This window comes from Neovison vison, chromosome 6 (assembly GCF_020171115.1).
Source record: "Neovison vison isolate M4711 chromosome 6, ASM_NN_V1, whole genome shotgun sequence".
NCBI classification, from domain to species: domain Eukaryota; kingdom Metazoa; phylum Chordata; class Mammalia; order Carnivora; family Mustelidae; genus Neogale; species Neogale vison.
This window is the reverse complement of record NC_058096.1, coordinates 69,374,176-69,392,637: the sequence shown is the minus strand read 5'-3', so window position 1 is coordinate 69,392,637 and position 18,462 is coordinate 69,374,176. Positions and strand designations below refer to the sequence as shown.

Here is an 18,462-nt window from a genome sequence, read left to right as displayed (position 1 = left end):
CACCTGAATTGACCTCCATGCCATTAATGGTGTCATTAAAAATTCAGTGCAAATGTGGCAAATCACCAATACCTTTTCTGTTCCTTGGTCTTTTCATCCATAACTTGTTCACTTTATAGTCCCATAGTAGAATTACAGATTCGTATTGATGGCCCGACACAATTTTTGAATGAAAAAATAGGCATAGTAGCAAAGTAATACCTTGTGAAAGCAACTATTCAGAGTTTGATTTGGGCTACATGTGTTATGGCTGATTAAGTGGAACCAACAGAATCTTTGTTTATAGCAACTATGTAAATTAGAAGAAACTGGAAGCCTAGAACCTTCTGGGAAATCACCTTGAATAGGTATGTAGGAATTGTCATTTTAAATCAAAGTTAAAACTAAATGTCACATCTGAATGTGTTGGGCAGTTGCCGTCATTAACAGAAACAGCAGTTGGTATGTAGGTTAAGGTGAAGATGATTTTGTGCTTGGAGTTGAAGCGGGGCATGATTTACAAAATTTTTTAAAATGAGATACTTCATTTTTGTTGTCCTGTTGTTATAGATCATTATTGAATTACATAGTATTTACTATTTATATCTCTTCTTTACCCCCCCCCAAATTTAAAAGTATTGAAATTAGAGAGCCAGTTATTGAAGGCTTCAGTTATTTTCTTCAGTAGAAATCTGGCTTGAGAAAAATCGGCAAACATTTGAGGAATTTAAAATTTTAGAGGCATTAGAGGTTCTTTTAACTCTGAATTAAATAATGTGGGAGAGTCAGAAAGTCACAGACCTTTGCCAAAAATGGGAGAACAATTATAACAATGAGTGGACTCACTCCCATTTAAACTGGAAGTGTGTGGCAGTTTTCTTTATCTAGCTAATTCATGCAGAAGATAAAAAAGCATAAATTATCACATGTTGAAGATCTTTGGGCTCCCAGGTAATACATATACTATTATTTTGATAACTTTTTTTTCTGTCGAGCTGGAATTAAATATACTAGTTATTATATAGATTATAGATATAAAGTAATATAGGATAATATAAAGTAATATATAAAGTAATAATGTGTGGTTTTCAGTATACTTTCAAATATATTGTATCATTTTATTTCATTCCCATCCAATTCTGTGATGTCAGAGGATGCCCATTTTGTAAGTAGTGAAACTCAGGTCTAAAGAACTCCTAATATTGTCATTCCTGCAAAAATATGAAAAGACTAGAGAATTTTTCGACCAGTTGATACAAAGGCACTGTTACAGGCTTATTGAGCAAATAAATGGACATTCACCCAATGCTTATTGAACATCTTCTATGAGCTGAACATTGTGGTGGGCTCAGGGGGTAAAAAGATAAGGCATGGTTTCTGTCTTCGAGGAGTTTATAATCTAGTATGGAGTAGTTAGACACGAAAACCAGTAGCAGTTATGTATGTAAATAACTATGATGCTCACTGTAAGTCATTTTAAGTATTGATCATGTGGAATGAGTCTTATTTACATTTTTAATTATTGAAATTCTTAGATTCAGTAAATGAAAATAATTATTGCCTCATGCTAAGAGTAAAAGATGTTACGACCCATTTTACATCTGTCTTACTCTAAGACTTGAGAAATTGTTACTGTATCCTTTGTTTGACATCGTGGGGCCATTTTCAGTTAGCAATAATCACACCTCGGATAAACCTCATTGGCTATGATACTGCCACTTTGCAAAGCTTCCTAGGACCATTTTATAGTGCTTGCCTTGATATTTCCAAATATGAGAATAAATAATTATATAAGGGCATTCCTGTATCATTGCCTTCGGGGTGATTGTGCCACTAAGGTATGTTAAAGTCATCATTCTGAGTCCATCCTCCAAAAGCCTGATCAAGTTTAAATGGCATTCACATTTAAAGAAATGATAGATTAAAAATGTGGTGGGGATATATATTTTCCTAATAACCTTCATATGGCTTCATGAGAAGAAAGACAGCAGTGGTGGGGCATGGAGTTGTGTGAAAATTGAAACAAATAATGATGTTCCTCTAAGATTGATGCTAGGTATATAATTTGAGAAAACAAATAGTGGATTTAGACGGGAACTCAACATTTAAGGCACTTAATTATACCTAAGGTATGGCAAGGGGTTCTAAAATTACTGTAACTATTATTTCCCTGGCATAACCACAGCAGGACAGATAGGAGAATGGAATTTTTGGCCTTAAACACATATTTCCTGGCTTTAAACTACATGTACAATTTAGAATTATATAGAGACTTAAATTCCGATCTTAACTACAGGTTTTTTTTTTAAAACGTACATATACATTTGTTGGACTAGGCTTGGTTATTTCAGCTGCCTTGAATAGTAATTTAACCCCCTGCTTGACTTAATATTATTTACATCTGACCCCTTAGTAAAGATGTAGATAATTAGCAGAATGTCTGTCTACCCAAGGCTGAGGACCGTAAGAATGGGACGAGAGCACTAAAGCTGGTTTTTGTTTGCTTTTTTAATTAAGAGAGTATAATTCAGATACTTTGTGATTCTTAGGGCACTTAAACTGTCCCAATTAGGTTTTAGTTGGTAAGGCACTGGAAGAACTAAATAAATCTGTTTCCTGCTCCCTTAAATCCCCCTGGGAAGCAGGGAGAATATAAATCCTAAAAAAATAAGCAAATAGGTGACATTTTCCCACTGGGGCCTCAGTCCAGTTTTTCTAAACTTGTTTAGTTTTCTACTTGTTTTTTAAGGACCTCTATTGCTTGCTTTTGTTTTGTTTTTCTTTGTTCTTTCCATGAAAGTCAAATATATTTTTATTGATTAAAAACCTAATGTTTTATAAATGCTCTTATTTGTTCTGCCTGTATTTTTTGTGCAGGGGTGAACCAGAAGCCTTGGAAAGGGCCTAATGAGGAGGGAAGAAAATGAGAAACCATGAAAACAGTCTTCATGTTTTTCTGAAGAAAATTCTCTTTCATAACATCTTAATGACGAAAAAGTCATTCTTTCCTGAAACATCACTTTAATAACGGAGCACCAAAATAACACATTTAAAACCTCTCTATTAAAAAGCACTACAAACGGAGAAGGCATTTAACAGAGGTAGAACAGCCAGAAAGAATCTTAAGGCATATGTTCTTAAAAGGACGGATGGAATTACGTTCCCATTCCTTGCCCACCTCCAGAGTTCAATTTATGATGTGAAATTATGGGCAAGTTAGAATTGTTCGATAAATTTGCAGATTCCTTACAATCTATCATGTATTGACAATACACAGAGAAAGAGAGAATTCTCATCTGTTGGTTACTCTGTGCTGGAGGCCAGAGAAGCATTTAGGGGGCTCCTAATTCTCAAGGTTTCTCTTTTCTCCCCCACCTCCATTCTTCTGCTTAGGTAGGAAAGCATTCTTGTGACGGTTGCTGTCCCATGTTCCTGGCGCAGTGAAGTTTTATACGTATGGATTATTGTGTCTTGATCCTACGAGAAATGCAATCACTACCTTCATCTTACACAGTTGCACCTTATAATTTAGCAGCTTTAACAACAGTGGCAGTAGCTGTTTGGGGGTACACTTGACTGTCTTACTCTAGGAACTTTGGAGAATAGAAGTGTTTTCTTCAGATATATTATTTGTTAGATCATGACAGTCAATGTGGCAAGTCTTTGGAAAACCAATATAAACATCTAAAAATAAATGGAACACCCACAGAGGAGTGGGGAGGTGGAATTAAACCAGTACAAGCTCTGCCACTAAATATCACCTCTCTTAAATCGCCTCACCCCCAGCACAGTCTGGAGCACCACATATAATAAAATAGTGTTTCCCAAAATGTGGAGGGAGGAGAGACCATTAGGTCAGAGATGGGCTGTTCCGTGGGTGAGACTGACAAGGACACAGGGAAGCCAGTGGGCATATTATCACTGCTCTCCTAGTAATGAATTGATAGGAGTCTGATTGCTAGACACAGATTTCTAAAAGCGCTAGGCTACAATTTACCTTTCCTGGAAAAAAATCATAATTTATTAATTTATTAAAACCATTTTTAAAGTACCTACCGGAGACCAGATGCTGGGTTGGGCGCAGAGATGGCAATAAGAAGAAAACCACATCCCTGAATAGGACAGGAGGAGATAAGGAGGCTCTTAACTAGTCAAGGAGATGTCCCCAGAGTGAATCACCCTGACACAAGGTGACAGGTTTCATGGTTAAAGGTTGTAAATGTGGCTATACTCAGTGACTAGAAGAATGGATATTGGAGAGTCATACTGCTGACATGTGGTCAGACCTGCCTTGTAGGGGTAAAGGGAGGATCGAAGGAGATAGTAGATGAAAGGTCCTTGGCTTGGTGCTTGATACAAGCATGCACTCGTAAATGGTGGTTATGGTGGCGGTTATTTTTCTAACCTCTCTTCTAGGGCTGTAATAAGGCATAAAAGGGTGATGTCTGTGTAGAACTTGTCTACAAGCCAATGCATTTCAAGCTGGATGGTAATCCCTTTGGGGCATGGCTAGCTCCCATTGGAATTACCCACTGCTACTCACTATGTCCTTTCTTCATTTAAAATGTGATCTTTCATAAGACTTTGTCCACAGAAGTACTTCCAAACCTTTCCTGCTTCTCCTCAAGCCATGTCCCCTTGACCAAACACCTCCCATTCCAGAACCAACCCAAAATGCCCCATAGCTTTTGAAACTAGGATGTTTAGAAACAGGGAAAGGATTGTCACTTAAAAATTGCCAATAATTTTCTATCTTTAGAGATCGCGACTTCAGTTTGCCTTAGAAGTCTCAATCACCAGAATAGTCTCTGCTAGTCACACAAATCAAGTAACGAATTTATTCATTTATTCCTAATAGAGACACCTCATGATAGAGTGGTTAAAAGTGTGTAATTCCCAGAGTCAGACTGCCTGCGTTCAAACACCCGCTCCACTATTGTCGTGTAAATCCTTAAAGATGACCCCCCAATACCACACCTCCTGGTATTTATGCCTTTTTCTAGTACTCCCAAATATTGAATCTGGGCTGGCCCTGTGAAGCAGATAGAGTGGGGCAGAAGGGACATGCATGACTTTGTGGCCAGGGCATAAGAAGTCTTAAAGCTTTTGCCTTAGTCTCAAAACATGCACTCTGGGGGAACTAGTGGCCATGTGAAGACCACCATGCTGTGAGGAAGCCCAAGCCAGCCATGTAGAGGGGCTTCATGATGGGGAGTGGGGGTGAAGAGGGAGAGAGATGGGGAGAGAGAGATGCCTAGGCAGGCCCCAGTTATTCCAGTCTTCCCAGCTGAGATGCTAGACACAGGTGTGAAGATGTCATCTTGGACAACCAGCCCAGTTATGTCTTCAGATGACTTAAGCCCTAGCTGATAACTGATGATAATTATGTAAGATGATTCAAGCCAGAAACCACCCAGCTGAGGGCAATGAACTCATAGAACTGTAAGAAATAATTATACAGTGCTCCTGGGTGGCTCAGTTAAGCATCTACCTCTAGTTCAGGTCATGATCCCAGGGTCAAGTCCTATGGGGGGCTCTCTGCTCAGCCCGGAGACTACTTCTCCTTCTAACCCTCTCCCCCTCTCATGATCTCTTTCTCTCTCTCAAATGAAAAAATAAAATCTTAAAAAAAGAAGGGTACATTGTTTTAAGCCACTGAGTTTTGGGATGTTTTTTTATGCAGCAATAGGTTACCAAAACAGTTACTTACTAGCTGTATGGCCTTGAGTTTGTTAGTTAACCTCTCTGTGCCCCATTTTCCTCATATCTAAAATGTGACTAATGATATTCCCTACCTCATGGGATAACTTTGGGGATTTAGTTATTGAATGTGTGGTATTAAGGTGACTTCATAGGGAAAGAACCGGGGAAATAAATGTCCTGACCAAACTCCCTTTCTTATTTTCAATTCCTTTTGTGCTTCCCACAAGCAATTGGAGGACAACTGTTGATCCATTTATTCAGGTCAACCACTCAGGAAGGAGAGTAAAGTGGAAATGGAAGGAGAACGGATCTGGAGGGGCAAATAGAAGCTATTTGACACAGGAAGCCTATGTCAGGGTTCTCCAGAGAAACAGAACTGGTAGGAAATATATATGCATATACATGAAGGCATGTGCACATAACAAACATCGACATGTGTCCTTCTAAATAACATATGCACAAATACATAGAAATATACATGTATATATACATACATACTTAAAAAGATTTGTTTCAAGGAATAGGCTTATGCAGTTGTGATGGTTCACCAGTCTGAAATTTGTAGGGAATCTATCAGGCAGGAGCTGATGCTGCAGTCTTGAGGCAGAATTTCTTTTTCCTCAGCGATAACTCAGTTTTGCTCTTAAGGCCGTTCAGCTGATTAGATGAGGCCCACCCATATTGTCTTATAGTCTCCATAAAGTGAGCTGACTGTAGATGTTAACACATTTATTAAATACCTTTACGGCAGTACCTGGATTAGCATTCGAATAACCATGTCAACCAAGTGGACATGTGAAACCAACCATCACAGAGGCACTGCAGGTTTGGAGCAGGGGAGTGACAAGGGTCGCCCTGGATACTGTGTTGAGAGCAGAGATTGGGGTGCAGGAGTGATAGATAATAGGAGGCTAGTTAGGAGTCAACTCCTGTAATTTAGATGAGGGAGGACGATGGCTTGAACCAGCATGGAAGCCATAGAGGTGGTAAGGGCTAGTTATTTTCTGGATATACTTTAAAAGAGAGCCAAGAAGTGTGGGATGGGGGGGGGGTGGGGGGGGAGGAACCGAGGATGGCTTCACAGTTACTGGCTGGAGTAAACCAGAAGGATGGAAGTACAATCCATCAGCCATGACTGGGAGGCCAGGGTACAGCTGCTTTGGTGGGGGAGGTCACATGTTTTGACAGCGTTAAGCGGAGGTGTACATCAGATCTCACAGCAAAATGCTATTCCGAATACTACGTCTCCTGCAGGGAGACCAGGTGGCAGCTAACGGTTTACTCCCTATTCTTGAAACAGTGCTTTAGGAAGTAACAAAAGGTAGAAATGTGATCAGATGGCAGTGGGTGAGCCCCTGTCTTTAAAGTGTGAGGTTCACGAAACTGGTTGCAGACATGGCTATGTTTAGGTGTGGTAGCAGCTGAAGATAAAGGTGCTTTTTGAAATGAAAAATGGTAACATGGTAAACCGTGATAATGCCAGTAAAGGCCTTCTCTGGTGTATTAGAGTAATAAATCCTGCTTCTTGATAGTGTAAACCTATTATTCAGAGGCAAAATATCACTATTTTATATTGAAAATAAGGTATTGGAATCTTTTGAGATTGAACCGTTTTACAAACAGTTTGGTTGCTTGAGAGTCTGGCATGCTCCCAACACTGGATGTTTTTCTTCACTTTTCAGGAAAATAAATCAGTAACTTAATATGGGGCGTATTTTCAAGCCACACCTAAATGCTGGAGCAGAACATGAAAAATACTTTCTAGAGCTAAATGTTATCAAACACAGAATCGGGAATCCATTCACTGCTGTTGCCCAGATTGAAACAGTCAGCTTTCTAGGTCTTTATTGTGATCTGTCCATCAGCCTGACATTTTACAGAATGCTGTAGTTTATAATGAGAAATCACCTCATTATTCTGGGTCCTAATCTGATTTGAGTACCCGGAACTATCTGACAAAGCCAGAAGATACTTGCTGCCATTCTTGACATCCTGTTATTCTTTTCAGTTAGGCTTTTCTAACTTGTAGTGATAAGAATAAAAAATCAAACTGACGGCCTTTCAGACTAGTACCAAATGTATTGGCATACTTTACAATCATCTCTCTTGTTTATGTGAAAATACTATTAAGTGTAAATTAATTTTAGGCTTTTTAAAAAAATTTTTGTTTAATTTAAATTCAATTAGCCAGCATATAGTACATCATTATACTACTTTCCATAAGTTTAATTTTAGGCTTTTTTAGGAAAAGACTTTATTTAAGAGAGAGAGAAAGGGAGAGAGTGAGAATGAGAACACAAGTGGGGGAGGGGCAGAGGCAGAGGGAGAAGCAGACTCCCCACTGAGCGGGGAGCCCGATGCGGGGCTTGATCCCAGAACCCTGTGATCATGACCTGAGCCAAAGGCAGGCACTTACCCAACTGAGCCACCCAGGAACCCCTTGATTTTAGGCTTTTAGAATCAGACCTAAAATTAATTGACTGTGTATATTCCCAATATCCATTAAATGGTAACATGGAGAGCAAAAGTTGGAGAAACACCCTCTTGAATAATGCTTTCCTTAAGAGCAGAAGCCACAGTTACCTTTTTCCTCTCCTTAGACCCCAGCACAGGACCTGACACATAGGTAGTTGATAAATATTTGATTATATTGGAAAAAATTGGATCGCCTTTCTGGGAAAAAACAAGAGAGTGTCATTGTTCTCTTATGGTCCTTGCCCCACTTTCAAGGAACTTAGATTGATTTGTCAAGAGCTTTCAGCCATTGCACTTCTGAGTTTGACCAATGACAGGTTTTCATACCAGTCGCAGTTGAGGTTCTCATCAACATTCTGCTTCAGTTTTCTCACCTGCCTCAAGTATTTTTCTGAGCAGAGGCCAAGAACCACAAGTCACAACCCTCCATGACAATCCAGCTTTAGCTTCTTTGGGAAATTGTCAAATTACCCACTGATATTTTCTACATTTATTTATATATGGAGTGGCTGTTATTTCTAATTAAGATTATAGTTGATATTAACAAGACAGGATAAATTGGATGTGGCATGTAAAAACTTGTAAGATTTTTATGATAGGTCACAGGGTGATGGAGGATGACTGGGTTTCATAGTAATTCGTATCAATTTCAGACTTGTCCCAAATAGCAGGTTTCAAGTTTGCACGGTGATGTGGATGACACTTAGCTGGTAGCTTTGTTGTGATAGATAATACTTATAATTTTAACCAGCATTTACTGAGCCTTAAGTAAGTGACAAGCACCATCCTAAAGGTAGTAAACTGATAGATACATGTTTATGCCACCTGCACAGCACTCTATTTCTGCTTGTTTTAGTTTGGGTTTTTTTGGGGTATACTTTACATAGAGTGTGCAAATCTTAAATTTGCAATTCAGTGTATTTGACAAAATCAAACATCTGTCTAAATCACACCTGTATCAAAAGAAACATTTTCAGCACTCAGAATCCTCCCTCTTACTCCTTTCCAGCCAATTCCCCATCCCTCCAAGAGGCAAGTAGCATAGATTAGTTTTTCCTATTCTAGAACTTCATAAAAATGGAATGATACGGAATGTACTCTTTTTTTCCTTCATAGTTTATTCAGTATAATGTTTTTGGATTTGTCTATATTGTTGAGTTAGTAGTTGTTCCTTTTATTGCTAATTACCATTCTATTGTATAAACACACCACGATTTGTTTATTCATTCTCCTGTTGATGGACATTTGTGCTTTTTTCAAATTCGGGCTACTACGAATAAAGCTGCTATGTACCTTCTTGTGCAAGGCTAATTATGAACGTATGTTTTCTTTTCTCCTGGATGCATACCTGGGAGTGGAATTGCTGAGTCATGGGATATGTATATGTTTAACTTTATAAGAACCTGCCAGATCAATTTACAAAGTGATGGCATCATTTTACCCTCCCACCAGCAATGGTAGAAAGTTGTATTTGCTCTACATTCTGGCATTTGGTGTTGGTCAGCCTTTCTGCTTTTAGCTCTTCTAGTGGGTGTGTAGTTAATGTCTTATTGTGATTATTGTAATTCTAGTTTGCATTTCCCTAGTGGGTACTGAGGTTGAATGCTTTCTGTGTGCATATTGGTCTGTCTTTTTGAAGTGTCTGCTCAAGTCTTTCACCCATGTTTTTTATTGGGTTATTTGTCTTATATCATTAAACTGTAGGAGTTCTTTATTCCAAATATAAGCTCCTTGTCAGATATATGTGTTGCGAGTATTTTCCTCCCATCTATGGATATCTATTCATTTTGTTAATAGTATCCTTCAATGAGCAAAAATTAGGACATTTTTGAAGTCCAGTTGATCTAATGTTACTCTGTAGTTAGTGTTTTCTTGCTGTCCAGGATTATAAAGTATTCTCTGTTTTCTTCTAGAAGTCTCATAGGTTTAACATTTACATTCATGTCTGTGATCCTTCTCAAATGAATTTGCTTAATGGTTTGAGGTGGGAGTCAAGGTTCATATTTTTTCTGTGTGGATTTCCAGGTTTTGCAACATCCTTTGTTGAAAAAACTGTCCTTTTACCCATTGAAGGGCTTTGCTGCCTTTGCCAAAAATTGACCATGTAAGTGTGGCTGTATTTCTGGACTGTCTATTCCACACCACTGATCTATTTGCCTTTCTTGACTGGTTTGCCATTGCTCGCAGAAGTCTTTTGAACATCGTATTATGGTGATAACAACAAATTAAGTAAACCACACTTTTAGAAGAGAAAAATGAGCCTTAGATTAAACAATCTTAACATATCTACATTTTTATTCTTCCCAGTCACACAGATTATTCTAAGCTGTCCACACTTCAGTTTGATTTTACTGATATCATTGTTGACCCTTGAACAATGCCTGTTTGAATTGCATGGGTCCATTTATAAGTGGATTTTTTTTTTTTATAAATATAGTACTGTACTGGAAATGTATTTTCTCTTCCTTATGATTTTCTTAGCACTTTCTTTTCTCTAGCTTTATTGTAAGAGTATGGTGAATAATGCATAGGCAAAATATGTTGTCGATCAACTGATTCTGTTTTTGGTAAGGCTTCCATTCAGTAGTAGGACCATTAGTAGTTAAGTTTCAGGGAGACAGAAGTTGTATGCAGATTTTCAGTTGGCATCCCCAACATATAGAGTTCAACTCTATATCATGACTTAGCATGCTGATTAGAGTGTTTGTATTTGTAGTTATTTCTAAAACTTTCCTATGTCTTTGAATTGTTGCTCTTTCATACTGTCCTCTGCAAAGCAGTGAGAGGCTTCCCATCCTTAGCAGGGAGTTATTTCTTTTTATACTTTGTAGAACGGTTGCTTGTGGAGAAACTAAAAAGTGAGAAGCCCATGTTCCTAACCAGTGGTTTCTCAGAGAGTTGTCAGCTCGCTGTTATTCTGTGTAGAGTAACTTCATCAAACAGGCTTGTTAGGGAGGCCTCGCCTCTTCCTTTGGCCTTAAAATGGGTATATGAAACCAGATTTTACAGTGTGACTTAGATGCTTATCTTTATTTTGAGACAAGTTTTGATGCTTTTCAAAGCGTTTTAGGATTGACGATTTAAAAAACAGCAAAAGATTTGAAGAGACATTTCATCAAAGAAGATATATGAGTGGCCAATAAGCAAAAGAAGAGATAGTCATTAGGGAAATGCAGCCCAAAGCACAATGAGATACCGCTTCACCTCTGCTGGCTGGCTGGATGGTTTTAGGGATGACCATAAAACAACAACAACAACAGATGATAGTAAGAGTGGTTGAGGATGTGGAGAAATTCTAACTCTTGTGCGCTAATGGTAGGAGTGTAAACTATTGTAGCCACTTAGGAAAACAGACTCTTTTAAAGTTAAACACTTATCGTAGGACCCAGCAATTGTATTCTTAGGGGCAAGAAGAATGAAAACATGCACCACATAAAAGTTTGCACAATGGTGTTCATAAAAGCATCATTAATAATAACCAAAAAGTGGATACTTCTCAAATACCCATCAACTGATAAATGGATAAATAGTAGCGGTATATCCATACAAGGAAATATTAATTACCCATAAAAAAGAATGAAGCATTAGTTAGCACTACAGTATGTATGAACTTGGAAACCCTATGCTAAATGAAAGAAGCCAGATGCAAAAGAGCCCAGGTGATATGATACCATTTATAGAAATGTCCAGAAAAGAAAGTAGATTAGTGGTTGTCTGAGGCTGGGGGTGGGAATGAAGACTGACTGTGAACAGACATGAGGGATCTTTTTGCAGGAATGGAAGTGTTTGAAAGTTGGATTGTGATGATGCTTGGCCAAACTCTAAAAATCTACTAAAAATCATTGAAATGTATGCTTCAACTAGTGTGTTGTATGGTGTGTAAATGTTACTATGATGAAGGTTTTTGTTTTTGTTTTTGTTTTTTCCCAAGCAGGGTTAGAGGGTGGGCCAGAGGGAGAGAGAGAATCTCCAGCAGACTTCACGCTGAGCACAGAGCCCTATGCAGGACTTGGTCCCATGACCCTGAGATCATGACCTGAGCTGAAATTAAGAGTTACATAATACTTAACCAACTGAGCCACCCAGGCATCTTGAAAGGTGTTTTTTTGTTTGTTTGTTTAAGTGTTTTAGGATTGAAAAATTCTGTTCTGAATGGGGTCTGGGATATTAAGGAAACACCAAGACTCACCTGAGACATGTGACCAAGTGGGGAATGATGATGGCAGAATGGCTGTGTCTGGGGCCTTATAGGACTCTCAGTTTTAAGAATCAGCCCCTTGAATTGAAAAACCACAAAATAATGCCCCCTCTTCAACATCAGCCATCAATTCAGGCTGCTGAGGAGAGGGGCCTTGGTGAAACTTGGGTTTTCTTATTTTATGAGCAATTCCAAAATCTGCAACTGAAGGAACAAGGACAGATAGGACCTCTAAGGACCGTGGAGGAAGTGCCAGGCATGTTTGAACATAATTACCTCTACCTCGCCAAAACTTTTCAAGCCATCTGTGCCAGTTACATGCATTCTAGACAAGTGAGTTCATTCGGAGCCTCTCCGATTTACTCTTTCGTATCCACTAATGTCTTCTTTTTTATGATTTGTCCTAAATGTGTTGTTGTCACAGAACATTTAATTTAAATGTCACACCATTGGAGCAAAATGACTCACTGTCTTTTCTCTTGCTGACTAAACTCTCCTCTGGGAATCTAAAGGTTTTTCTTAAATAGCATGTTAGTTTATATCCACTTTTCTTTTGTTTTTCATCTCATTGACATTTTTAAAAAAAAATTCTTCTCTTGGGGTGGTCTGAGTGGAAGAGAATTTATAAACAAAGTTCTTTAGGTTGTTGGTAGGTTTGGGACTGGATGGTTGGAAATAATGAAGGTGCCTCCTTTGTTTGTGCTCCTAACCACCACTGGCAGCCATGCCCTATGGGTTGTGGCTTCTGGCATCTCTGAGTCCTTCCCTTCACACACCCTCTTTCTCTCTTACCCTCTCCTTGTGGCTACACATTTGTGAGACGTCTGGCTACGGGAAGAGTCTTCTGTGGCCTCAGACTGTTTTCTCTTGTAAAAGTTTTTCCATGTCCTCTTTGCTGACAGAACTACACCTTTTAAAATCCTCCTTCCTCAAGCCATCATTCTAACTGGCTTCTAATACAGAATTGTATACCTCTAATATCTTAAACTTGACCTATTCAAGACCAAAATTATTACACCCTCTGTCCTTCCGCAGTACCTTTCTCTAAAACAAAACAACATGAAACCTCTCTCTCCTCACTGCCTTTCTGGTGTGGGCGCTGCCTATGGGACTTCAAACCTTGAGGTCGGTGTCGATGAGGCTTCTCTTACCGGCTGCCCCTTGTTCCAACTCCACCGCTTAAAGGAAGCCAGCATCCCCTTGCTAATGCCTAGTATGACATTAAAACAACCATGATGTCCCATTTTTTTGCCGACCTGATTAATCACTATTGGCAGCATCCGTGTAGTTGAGGATGTGAAAAATGATAACGTGATTTAATTTAGCTTTTCTTGGGAGTATGCTGTTATAATCTAAAATGCCTATATTCCTTAGCTTAGCAAATCCATTTCTAGTAATTTATTCTATAGAAATATTCCCTTTCACAGAGGATGGTTTATATAATTATGTTCATAGCAGCATTGTTTATGTTAATGAAAAATTAGAAACATACTAAATGTAGAAAAAAGATGTGATTGTTTCTATAAAATATGGTATAGGTGTACATTAGAGTAGCATAAAGTCATTAAAAATGGTAATATACCTGTCTTGCAGTTCTTTCCAATTTTAGTATATGTGCTGCCGAAGTGAGCACCCTGTCTTGCAGTTCTTTTGAATCCTCTGGCATCTGGCATCATTGGTGTTATTTACAGGTGCTTAATAGAATCTGGCTTTTATTTTTAAATATGCTCTTACATATAATTTTATAATGTTATACCATATAAACTGTTATAAATAACCTCAGAATATAGTGTTATCTCCTTTTTTTTTATTAATTTGACAGAGCAGGAGAGCGAGCAAGAAAAAGCACAGGCAGAGGGAGAGGCAGACTCCCTGCTGAGCAGGGCTCTATCCCAGGACCTTGGGATCATGACCTGAGCCAAAGACAGTCACCTAACTGACTGAGCCACCCAGGTGCTCCGTGTTAATGTTCTTATTACTTCTTAATAAAAATCACATTAGTGACTTCTGGTTAAGCATGGTGAATTAAACACGTGTATTTATTTCTACCCTTTCTCAAAATCCCACAAAAATTTTAGTGAGGAAATAAAAAAGTTTAAACTCACAAAGACAAAGGGAACTGGAATGGAATTAACAGTAGATGAGAGATATCAACAAAATTTCAGAAGAAAGCAAATAGTCAGTGGTAACTGAGTTAGCAAAAAAGAGAATGAAAAGCAGTGTTGTCTGCTAGAGGGGAGGGGCATGCCCCAGAATCCCCGAAAGGCTCAGGAATTGGAGGCACCAGATTTCCTGGAAGGCAGCAGAGCAGGTGGGTTGGAGTTACAATTAAAAACCTTTTAAGAGCAATTAGTCTTCCAGGTTCCCTCCTCCACTAAGTGCATCAGGGGGCCTGTCTCCCTTCCCATCGTGGCAAGGCTTGTTTTCTGGGAACCAGAGGGGCTCCTGACTTGAGAACTTCAACTCCAGCGGATGGGGCTGGGCCGAGGTGTGGCACTGAAAACAGGTAATGAAATTAAGTCTACATCCTGAACCCTGAGGCCCTCCCAACCTCCTCTCTTCCTGCTCCTTCCAAGAAAACTGCAGCAAAGGTTTAACCGTCAGGCAAAGTATTGAAGGATTTTAAAGAAAACATCCCTAGAGATAGGACCTCCAAATAATGACTATTGAGAGGCCCTGTGAAAACACCGGCCTGTCCCCAGTCACATGATGGTGGCACATCCTCCCATAGAGCATCCAGTCAGCCTCCCCTCAGCTCTGAATATGGATAGTCAAGGGTTACTGGACATTTGAAGAAAGCAGATTACATGAAGAGGTGGAGCCCCAAACGGGAAAACAGCAACAATAACAACAAAACACTCCAAGGAAACAGACAATACACAGGGCTGAAGAAGATTTCAAGATGATTATTATTATCTTTAGATCAGAAGAGGTATAATGCATGTAAAATAAAACAAAATGCCAAAAAACAAACAAACAAATACATTATCAACAATAGTCAAACTGGGGAGAGAGCCCAATTGTCCATTGACTGATGAATGGATAAGGAAGATGTGCTGTGTGTGTGTGTGTGTGTGTGCACATGCGTGTGTGTATCATGGACTATTATTCAACCTTAAAAAACAAAAATGGAATCCTGGGACGCCCGGGTGGCTCGGTCAGGTAAGCTGCTCAGGTCATCTGAGCCTTCAGCTCAGGTCATGATCCCAGGGTCCTGGGATCGAGTCCTGCATCAGGCTCCTTGTCCAGCAAGGAGCCTGCTTCTCTCTCTGCCTCTGCATGCAACTCTACTTTGCTCTCTCTCTGACAAATAAATAAATGAAATCTTAAACAAACAAACAAACAAAAAAATGGAATCCTGCCATTTGCAATCATGTGGATGGAGCTAGAGTATATTATTCTAAGTGAAGTAAGTCAGTCAGAGAAAGAAAAATACTATGATTTCACTCTTGTAATTTAAGAAACAAAACAAATGAGCCTTTGGGGGGGGAAAGGGGAGGGGAACAAATCATGAGAGACTCTTAACTATGGAGAACAGAGTGAGGATGATGGAGAGGTGGGTGGGGGATGGGCTAGATGGGTGATGGGTATTAAAGAGAGCACTTGTTAGGAAGAGCACTGGGTGTTGTATGTAAGTGATGAATCATTGAATTCTATTCCTGAAACCAATATTGTACTGTATGTTAAATAACTAGAATTAAATTAAAATTTGAAGGAGAAAAAAAGAAAGAAACAAGATTTAAAAACGTGATCAGAAATTAATAACTTGATAATGGAAATAAAAATATTGATAAAAGTACTGGAAGATGGGGTGCCTGGGTGGCTCAGTTGGTTAAGTGTCTGACTTTTGATTTCAGCTCAGGTCATTATCTCAGGGTCTAGAGATCAGCTCCACATTGGGCTCTGAAGTCTGCTTGTTCCTCTCCTTCCCCAATGCCCCTCTCTCTGCTTGTGTGTGTGTACACATGTGTTCTTTCTCTCTCTCAAGATCTCTCTCAAATAAATAAATAAAATCTTAAGAAGATTTGAGGATCTATTCAGGAAGCCTTGATCTGACTAATGAGAGTTCTTTGAGAGTTTTAGGGAAAGAGAACAGAGACTATGAAGGGGAGGGAATAATCAAAAAAGTAATAATCAGCACAATGAAAGGAAAAAGACAAACACCAAGGCACATTTTTGTTCAACTTAGGTGAGAAAATCCTACAAGCTTTTAGAGGAGGGGAAAATCACAGAGAGAGAGGAAAGAACAACATCAGCTTTTTGGAAGCAAGAAGACAGTGGAATGATGCCCTAAAAATTCTGATGAAAATTACTTTAAAGCTACAATTCTATACCCTACCAAACTGGTAGACCAATGTGAGTACAGATTAAAGGTGTTTTTAGAAATGTCAGATCTTCTTCTCCCTATTCACCCTTTGTAAGAAAATTGCAAGAGAATGAGCTCCAGCAAAATAAGGGAATAAAACAAGCAAGAAAAAAGACATAGGATCCCTATGGGGACTTCCTGAGTTGAATAAAGCCAAGTCCCAGCCTCTTAGCTGTGTAGCATGCATTGAGAGCAGCTAATCAAGACTGGACAGAGAAATGGCAGGAGGATGGAGAGCTCTAGGTTGGATGTTTCCAGGAAGAAATTGGAACTGACAGGATACCAGTGCCTGGCCATTATTTAGAGGGGTTTTTGTGATAGGTAGATAGAAAACGAAGGAAACTTAAAGAACAAGGAAATGATTAGCCTTAGGAAAAGCAAAAAATTGTATAAGTGCAACAACTCAGTTCAGCAGTGAATAATATTTATGTAGTAATGGAAATCCTGACTTTTGATTTAACCAGAATTTTGATGAAGGATTTGGGCAATAAGAGGAAGCAAAGAGATGTTTAAAATGGATAAATTAAGATATAGCAGCACAAGCATGTTATTAAGCAAAGAGGTAGATGCCTGATAAAATAGCTGAAAGAGTTAAAATTGATTGCTTCTGAGGAGGGGGAATCAGGGGACAGGAAGAGGGGTGAGGATTCATTTTTCATTAAAATCTTGTAGTACTATTTTATTTTATTTTATTTATTATTATTATTATTATTATTTTTGAGAGAGAGAAATCACAAGTAGGCAGAGAGGCAGGCAAAGAGAGGGAGGGGAGGAAGCAGGCTCTTATAGAGCAGAGAGCCAGATGCAGGGCTCCATCCCAGGACCCTGGGATCATGATCTGAGCCGAAGGCAGAGGCTTTAACCCACTGAGCCAACCAGGCGCCCCTTGTAGTACTATTAGATTATAAACTATAGACAAGAATTTCTTGATTCAAAAAAAAGGGTTTAAAAACAATTTTAGTTCCAGCTTGTAGCAGCCTAATGCTACTGTGTAAACTTTGTCTCATTCAGGAGAACATTGGCTGCTCACGTTTGCATCTATTTTGCTTTAAATGTGTTGATTACCTTACTGTGATTCTTCTCATCAGAGCAAGGAAACTAGGAGCTGATTCTTTGAAAGAATTAAGATTAATAAACCCCTGGCCAGACCTATCAAAAAGAAAAGAGAAAAGACCCAAATAAAACCATGAATGAAAGAGAAGAGATCACAACCAACACCAAAGAAATACAAAGTATTATAAGGACATATTATGAGCAACTATATACCAAAAAATTGGGCAATCTGGAAGAAATGGGTGCTCTCCTGGAGACATATAAACTATCAAAACTGAAACAGGAAGATATAGAAAACCTGAACAGACCCATAACCAGCAAGGAAATTGAAGCAGTAATCAAAAATTTCCCAACAAACAAGAGTCCAAGGCCAGATGGCTTCCTAGGGGATTCTATCAAATTTTTAAAGAAGAATTAATACCAGGGCACCTGGGTGGCTCAGTCAGTTAAACGTCTGCCTTCAGCTCAGGTCAGGTTCTCGGGGTCCTGGGATCTAGCCCTGCATCGGGCTCCCTACTCAGTGGGGAGTCCGCTTTTCCCTCTGCCCCTTTCTCCCACTCGTGCACGTTCTCTCTCTCTCTCTCTTTCTCAAATAAATAAAATCTTTAAAAAAGAGAGAGAATTAATACCTATTCTTCTGAAGCTGTTTCAGAAAGTTGAAATGGAAGGAAAACTTCCAAACACATTT

The 18,462-nt window shown here is 39.0% G+C and overlaps 1 protein-coding gene and 1 pseudogene across 2 annotated transcripts in view; one reads left to right on the top strand and one right to left on the bottom strand.

The window, feature by feature from the left end:
* The window catches only part of PCOLCE2 (procollagen C-endopeptidase enhancer 2), a 65,916-nt gene that overhangs the window by 7,439 nt on the left and 40,015 nt on the right, over positions 1 to 18,462 (top strand). The window lies entirely within an intron of this gene.
* LOC122910930 lies at positions 1,585 to 1,709 on the bottom strand (annotated as a pseudogene).